Below are 9,246 nucleotides of genomic sequence, written 5' to 3'. Positions count from 1 at the left end.
GTGACAAATCTTGCAGTATCAAATGAAAATAATGATGGTTTGATAAATAACTTTCATATTTTGTTGACAAAATTTATATCAAAATTCTGCTGAGTTGGTGTGTTTTTCCTATTTCCTTTAGTGTTAGTTTCAGTCATGTACGATTATTTATTTTTTTATTTTGCAGTAAGAGTGCAATTCATTGGGGGATTTGGACTCAAGTGGACTGTAAGTGAGTTAATTTTTCGCCGCTTTTAGCAATATTTGACCAATATCGCATGGTGTGGGGGAAGAAGGAAGGTGGGGGAGGGTCGTGCTCACCAGTATTGGGCTTCACACATTGTGTCCTCGTGGGTAACAGGTAATGAAGCCGGGTCTTCAGAGTGGCGCGCGGACGCTTTGACCATTATGCTACCCAACCACCCCTACCAAAGCAACTAAATTCTGAAATCAGCAAATAATTACAATGTGATTAATCAATGAAACATACCAAATTAAATTAAAACGAGTTTTGGTCTACCACCCAAATATAAATACAAGGCTGCAGCGCAATCTTAGAGTCCTGCGTTCTTGTCGAATGTCTTAAAGCAGTTCGTTTTGTTGTGGAACGCTCGAAACTGGCATACCTTTCAGATAGGTATTAAATCCACACTTACAATATTATTCATCGGGTTGAAAAGGGCACTGAGACTATGGGAAAGTGCGGAAACCGGAAGGGATAGTAACATAAATCCGTAGTTTAAATATATAGTAATACAAGAGCCTGCAATATTTGATTCATCCGAGTGCAAGTGTAGAATGACGTTGGAAGCTTTATACACACTGATAGATTCTAGCTTACTGCCTTTGTCGGATTTTATTACACTATGGCACATGGGAAAACCCGGATTCAACCAATCAATCAATAAATCTTTATTTCCGTACTTAAAAGGCCGCAGGCCTGTAGTATATTTAGAGTTTACATGAGTAGACAGAGGTCATTTATAAGTTCTTCTCTGTAACAATACCTTTTTCTTAGTCTCATAGCGAAGTAGATGTGCATTGCCAGATTCGGTAATAGTGGTATGGTAGTATCCGTTAATTGTGAAAGTAATGTTCTTACTCTTGGGTGCTTATAAAAGTATGGTTTTAGGTAGCTTGTTCGTAGAGTCGTATAAGCAGGACATATTAGAAAGAAAAGTTGTTCATCTTCAACAGCATTCCTATTACATAACCGCCATACTCTTTTTTCCCTTTGTATACCTGTATACCTACCAGTTTCAATATCTACTTCATGGTAAGAGCAGCGGAAACGAGAGAGGGCTATACGAAACTTTTTAACGCCGATTTTTGCTAAATAGTCTTCAAAACGTATGTCTGATTTCCATTGACATAATATAAGCATTTTGTGGACAGAAGTAGTGATTCCGACCAAGATTGGAAATTATCTTACATTCTTTGTGTAAATGATATGATAAAGTTTGTGTGTAACCGAACACTATGATCGCACCACACATAACCATAACCAGTTTTGTACAGCATCTCTCCAATATCAGTCACCCAATTCCCATTTTCGTCATACAACTTCATCAGATTATAACATGTTTTTGGAAACCTATGGCATGGCATATGCGATAATCTTACCCAATACCTTATTGCTGGCATGGAAGAGTATATAATCATAGGGAATCTACCTAATCCCCCATAGACCATCATATTACACGTGTTCGGTTTTACCCCAAGAATTCTTTTGCATGCATTAAATGGACTCTTTCAATTGTGTCATATTGTTGTAGTCCCCATATTTCAGAGCCATGTTGTAGTATTAGACTTATCTTCATATGGAATATTTTAAAGAACGTTTTGAAGGACATTTCATCCAAAGATCTGATATTTTTACAAACACCGATTAACAAGCACCACCTCTCTTAAAAATGATAATTTTGGTTCTGTATCTGTTTACACACAATTTATATTGGTCAGAACATTTGTCTAATTCGTCTATTTGTTTCTGTAAACCATTAACAGTACTAGAGAATAATACAATATCATCGGCAAAGAGTAGCAGAAATAGTTGTATTATATTTGGGTGTAGTTGGATACCATTAGTACATATGTCACATATTTGCACTGCTAGTTCAATAATGAAAACCCTAAAAAGAAAGGGGCTTAAAATACAACCTTTTCTAACTCCTAGTTCACTATTGAAAGGTTCGGATAATTCACGCGTATTCCTTACACACATTTTAACATTTTTGTATATACTCTTCAACAGTTTATTCATTTTACTGCTAAGACCGTGAGATTGCAGAAGCCCCGGAAGTTTATCCCGTTGCACAGAATCGAAAGCCTTTGCAAAGTCAACGAACAGTGCGTAGTACTTTCCACATTGCGGGCTGAGGTATCTTTGTATTAGGTTATACAGTATAAATATATTATCTGTTGTTGTACATCCCCCCCCCCCCCCCCCCCCCTGAAGTCCGCTTGACCCTGGTATATCTGGTCCATAACGTCAGCCCATTTAACGCTTTGGGGTCACCCTGTTTATAGATTGGAACAAGAATGTCAAATGACCAAGATTCCGGAAAATTCCCAGTGTCGAAAATAATGTTGAAAATAAGCTCAAGATATGGAAGTAGAAGATCAGAAGACTATTTGAAATATTCCGGGAGGGTGTTGTCAATTCCTGGTGACCTATTACACTTTAGGTGTTGTATACTGTTTAATATTTCATCTCTACTTATTAGGGCATCCAGTATGTCGGAGGCGACACCTGAAATATGAGTGGACTTTTGTGTCGTTCACATAGTCTTATCTACATGTATTTGCATCTGGGTTCTAATCAACGGTAGAGCATAATGATTGGAAGTAATTGAGCCATTCGTCGATTTCAATGTTGTTAATTTGACAATTCTTAGGGTGTAGTGTTTCAAGTCCATACTAAAATGTTTTGGCATCATTTATATCATTTTCTATGTGTGTTTTTTTTCTTTTGTGTTCCATGAAGGCCTTTCTCTTTTCCTTACAGGTTGTGTTATATCTATTTCTAGCTTTGTGGTTGCACTCCAGGGACTGCAAGGTTTTATCTTTTCGAAAGAAGTTAAGAAATTTACACCGTTCTTTTTTTAAATGGTTGCATTCATCATCATACCAGCTATTTATATTATGTTTTTCTGTACAGGGGCATATCCGTCTTTTCATATCCGAGGCAGTTAGACACAACGCTTCTACGAGATAATCTACACGTTGACTTATATCAGTGAATGCAACATCAACAGATTTATCGAACAGGTCTTGTATATCATCCGATAGTAAATTATTTCTGAATTGCGACAGCATCTTGCTATTCCAAACAAAGTTGTATGCATCAGGATTAGATTTAGATCTACCATTCATAGTCTTACTCTGGCTGTACTAGTGAGTGATGGGCACGTAAATCTAACGTTAACGGGAGGAGGGAAGACTTTGCTTTTTAGTGGGTAGAGCAAAATCTAATACTTTGTCTAACAGATCTGCAGAAGCTAGGACATAGTCTATGACGCTTGTGCCATTTGTACCTATAAATGTAAAATCACCTATTTTGACATCTTTACCACAATTCCACAATCTAACCCAGATTCCTTCGTGTTTACAGGTTATACATGTACTCTTTTAAGATTGCCGCATGAAATATGAAATTAAAAATTGAAATTAAAGAGGAACGCGTGATGGAATACAATATCAGTACCTGGTGGGCATCTGCTTTCATGAATTGAGTGATGAAACGTACAATCCCCCGTTGTTTGGACGACAGCTACCTTGCACGACTAATGTTAGGCTAGGTTTGTTGTTTAAAGCCTCACTCCGCAGAAATCCACCTGGACATCAGTCTGGGCCCGATAATCCCGTGATCAACAGCGTGAACATCCATCTACGCAATTGGGATACAAGTCGATAAGCTTTTCACAAATATAGCAAAGAAATTCATGTGACATTGCCGATGTCGTGTAATAGAATAAACTGCCTTTGATATAGACAGTGCCTGCAGAATATATCTCGTTTCATCGGAGGCCCAGATGTTAAACAGCTATCGTGGGCATAAAAGTAAACACCACATAAACATACCTGTTTTAGAGGCCTGGTTAAACCTCTGTTCCCGGGGGCACAGCTGTAAATCAACTATCGGGGGCCTGTGTCGACAAAGTCAGACCACCCGATCCTGGACATTGCCTCTAACGACAAGCATGTGCTGGCTGAAGACCATTCGTAACCCGGATCTTCATGGGTATCCACTGAAACGGTTGTGATGGAGTGGCTTATGTGAGCAAAGACACACACCCTGTGGCAAGGCCTTGTAGGAAGTAATCTAATATGAGAATCGCCTGTAGCTTTTTGATTGCAAACTGCATAATTTTCATAAGGTTTAGTAGGGTTTCACATTAAATTTGTAGCGGTCAAATATGCACTTACCAAACTCTGAGGTGTATTCTGTCCACCCCCAAATTTCAGTAGAGGGGAAGCATACTAGATTAACGTTGATTATTTTAATATATACATTTTTAACGTTTGGGGCTTGTTTAACATTGTATATTCACAGCAGCGTTCTGGCTAAACAAAAACATAAAGAGGGACTTGATCAGATGACTCCTAGTTTGTGCTTGCAGTGTCTGCTTGTAAATATCAGTTATATCAGGTAAACTAACTCTGTTGTAGATTATCCCTGGATATATATCTCTGTCCAGCAGCAGGATTCGGCGATCAGTAATATGATGGCTGCGTGGCTTAAGCTCCCAGTGTCTACAGACGCTGATTTCATAGTTTTAATGTACGAGATGTGTGATTAAGCACTTCCTGTTGCAAATGTGTTCATCTCCAAGAGGACTAACTGATTCCAGACGCCGATCAACTGCACATCTGAATACAGTATCTGATTTCATCGACTGATACGTTGGTTTAAAACACATTCCGTTCATCCTTCTTGAACACAGCAATATCTCATGTCTCTCTGGCACTGGAAGGCCACCAATAAGATTTACGCATGCGCAATGATAATACATAACTGATCCGTGCAAAGCTCCATCGGAAGTGGAAGTAGCTGCAGGGTAGCTCACTCTTCATGGCCCCACTCAACAGACGATGAAGCAAACCAGAACGGTAAGCGTTTCTTGACGTTTGATATTCTTGAACCATGCGCTATTGATTGCGAAATACGTCTTCCCTTTAGACAAAAGTCACAACTTGAATGAAGAAGTTAAAGACTTTATCTTCAAGAAAAACAACAGAACAACGTGCAAGTCTATTTGTTCATATTGTATGTTGTGTAGCAAATAGTATTTCCCCAAAGACACGTAAAGAAAAGTTTGTCATATATACAGAGACTCAGGAGCGGACGCAGCTCTTTGATGAAAGCGAAGTGAGAAACTATTGAGAAAATGGGTAGGGGGTGCACACATCATTTTCACCCGACTTCCAGTGGTTATTTACAGCTAGTAAAACTCTTCTCCTCGGTTTTGGTAGACAATGTAAAACCAGCAGGGGACCCCGGACCCCGGACCCCGATGGTTTTACGTTTGTCTATCAAGACCGAGAAGTGTTTTCACTCACATATATACCGTTAATGATGGAGAATTATAATGCAGATGATCATTAAATGAAGGTACACAACAATAACTGAAGCACATGTAAAATCAATTTAATGAGAGTAACTATACATAGATAATTCAAACCCACTTCCTTCCTCGGCCCGGTTGTCGTGTGGTAGAGCATCTGCCTATCAATATAGGAGTAGCAGTTTCACTGTACCTAGGAAAATCATTTGCATTTTGAACTTGATTTTGAATGATATTTTTCAACTGATTTCAAACACATATATATCATTTGAATGTTGATGTGCATCCTTCAGGTTTATATTTCTGTTGTGCATCCTGGATTGAATGTCTGCTGCTGTTCGTTGATCATTGCCCATTCCTAGATTGGTCCCCAGACTTCTTTCGGTTGTCAAGCTGGAGTAAATCAGCTCACTCAATACGTTTCTGATGTCTTAAGTTAACATAATGAAAGGGACATGCCAGGCACTTCTACACAAGTGAGTGAGCTTACTTTTACACAGCTTTACACAGGACAGTATCACTGCAGAGGGAACCAGAACAAAGTAATTGTTCCAGTGATATATCTTGCAAATATCACTGCATGGAATTGGTACTTATAAAGTCCAGATATTTCTCAAAATGTACGCCGAAGACCCGCGTTCTATTCCCCACATGGGAACAAAGTGTGAAGCCCATTTTCTGGTGTCCCCCGCCGTGATGTTGCTGGAATATTGCTAAAAGCGGCATAAAAATGAACTCACTCACTCACTCACTCAAAATGTAAATTTCAAAATGGTAGAGACTGTCATGGATATGATGTTATTATCCAAGGATCTTCAAGACCTGTCTTCTGGTAATCACCCTGGAGACACTTTCAAGGTCCTATAAATCTGGCTTGGTGTGTCTAGGTTAGTTGTAGTCTTGATACGCCATGTTGCCCAGAATACTGAGTCTCTCTATATGTAGCAATATTCAGCTGATGTAACAGTGTTGAGATGTTGCATTGTCTGGTTGGTGTGACATTGTCCAGATGGTGTGACATTGTCCAGATTATATGTAGCAATATTCAGCTGATGTAACAGTGTTGAGATGTTGCATTGTCTGGTTTGTGTGACGTTGTCCACATGGTGTGACATTGTCCAGATTATGTAGCAATATTCAGTTGTTTAAACAGTGTTGAGATGTTGCATTGTCTGGTTGGTGTGACATTGTCCAGATGGTGTGACATTGTCCAGATTATATGTAGCAATATTCAGCTGATGTAACAGTGTTGAGATGTCGCCCTGTCTGGTTGGTGTGACGTTGTCCACATGGTGTGACATTGTCCAGATTATGTAGCAATATTCAGCTGATGTAACAGTGTTGTGATGTTGCATTGTCTGGTTGGTGTGACATTGTCTAGATGGTGTGACATTGTCCAGATTATATGTAGCAATATTCAGCTGATGTAACAGTGTTGAGATGTTGCATTGTCTGGTTGGTGTGGCATTGTCCAGATGGTGTGGCATTGTCCAGATGGTGTGGCATTGTCTAGATGGTGTGACACTATTCAATTTATGTAACAGTGTTGAGATGGTGTGACATTGTTCAGAGGTGCATTTTGACATCATGTCACATTATCCTTATGTACTGACATGAAAAAATGGGCATTGTAGGGCATTAACAAAGAGGCATCAGACATATAAGTGTCAATAAACCAGTTTCTCTCTGTCTGTTTATCACAATCAACATGTTTTTTTATGTAACGAGTAGATTATTTACTTGTTTGTGTACACAACCAAGATTAAACTACTACTCACGACCTCATACTCCAGGGAGTTATACTGTTTCACGCTCCATGACCCTCTTCACTGTGCATGCATTATGAGCGCAGCGCAGCACAGCTGTTGAAAACAGTTTTTTCCCCCAGCGCTTGGGGAGCAAATTAGTGAATCATTTGAATTCCAATTTCACGGGTTATTTTTCATCGCATGTCTTTTTCATCTTTATAGGTTGAATTTTGATGATTTGTTTTCACAAGTGCATACCGAACTAGGATTTATTTCCTGGTGTGTCAAAGGGATGCAACTCACCTTGCAGAATCTTGGACATCTGAAACTCCAATCATGATTTATACTACCCACATGTAGATCGCTTGATTAAAGGGTTGACTGACATACTAACATCTTAGCTGGCCATCAAGCACGATGTCAACAAACAGCACCCAACCTATTCTTAATCTCCACACTTAATGACGCAGCAAGGATTAAGTGCACCATCACTTAATGATCTGGGTGAAAGGCTGTGTAAAAGTAATGTATTCTCTTTATCTGAACTGCACTAACAGCTATTGATCTCCCACCCTGGAGTATAATCACTGATAACATCGGTAGCGCATCCTGATATTGTTATGGTTGGAAGGATGAAGTATCAAGTGTCCCCAGCATCGAGAGATTGCCATGAACAGGTGGCTCTTCCTGTAGCAGCAACCAAATGGGGAAGCAATGACACGTATCCAGGACGGCAACCAGGTGTCAAGGGATAGTGTTGGATAGTTGGTGGAATCTCAGATTCCTGTGTACAGCTTGTATGTGTTGATGGTTAAATTACCTGGCTGAAGGATTTACTTCATAATGGTTTTGTGAAGGTTATCATTTGGGTGTCAGTCATTGAAGAATTGTGAGTACTGAGTATATTGAATATCTAGAATTGTTATAATGGCATTCATCTGCATGATCTTAATAATTTCTTGTTCATTTCAGGAATAGAAATATTATATCATGTGATTGTATTGAGCATGTTTCAAAGATTTTTTGTTAGCAACCCTGTTCATCACAATTTCAGAAACAGACATGTTATTTAATGTCAAGGATTAAATTTTAGATTTCAGATTAAGGAATAGGAGATACAGTTTCAAGAAGAAAATAAGATCAGAATATGAAATATGATGAAAAACATTCTCGGCATCTCTTCATCCCATGGAAAGTGTAAACTGTTTACTCTTTGTATTTAGAGTATCATCCTTGTATGAATAAGTTGGTAATCATATCTTCCCTGTATCTGTTGTCTTTGCACAATTGTTGTAGCAGTGGTTTAAACAGATGAAACATCAGATATTGTCAACATATTGTCCGAGTGTGACATTGTCCGAAGTATGACATTGTCCAGATGGTGTGACATTGTCCGAAGTGTGACATTGTCTGAAGTATGATATTGTCCAAAGTGAGACATTGTCCAGATGGTGTGACATATTGTCTGAGTGTGACATTGTCCGAAGTATGACATTGTCTGAAGTATGACATTGTCCAAAGTGAGACATTGTTCAGATGGTGTGACATATTGTCTGAGTGTGACATTGTCCGAAGTATGACATTGTCTGAAGTGTGACATTGTCTGAAGTATGACAGTGTCCAAAGTGAGACATTGTCCAGATGTTGGGACACTGTCTGAAGTGTGACATTGTCCAGATGGTGGGACATTGTCCAGATCATACGGCATTGATGTGTGAAACATCACCAGCTGTAACTTCCTACACAGTTAACTATAATGTCTACACAGTGTTCCCTGATGGCGATCTGTCAATGTTTGTTAGCTGTTGCAGTATTTAATTGAGCATTGTTGTGGTGGCACGTTGCTCTAACAGCTCAGAGCACATTTCACAAATCAGATGAAGAATCAAATAATTCGGAGTGATGATTGTACTCAGGCAAGATGTGACAGTACTGTGATTGTTAACCTTTTA

Source organism: Haliotis asinina, chromosome 7, assembly GCF_037392515.1.
Source record: "Haliotis asinina isolate JCU_RB_2024 chromosome 7, JCU_Hal_asi_v2, whole genome shotgun sequence".
In the NCBI taxonomy this organism is placed as follows: domain Eukaryota; kingdom Metazoa; phylum Mollusca; class Gastropoda; order Lepetellida; family Haliotidae; genus Haliotis; species Haliotis asinina.
The sequence above is the reverse complement of the archived record's forward strand: the minus strand, read 5'-3'. Positions refer to the sequence as shown.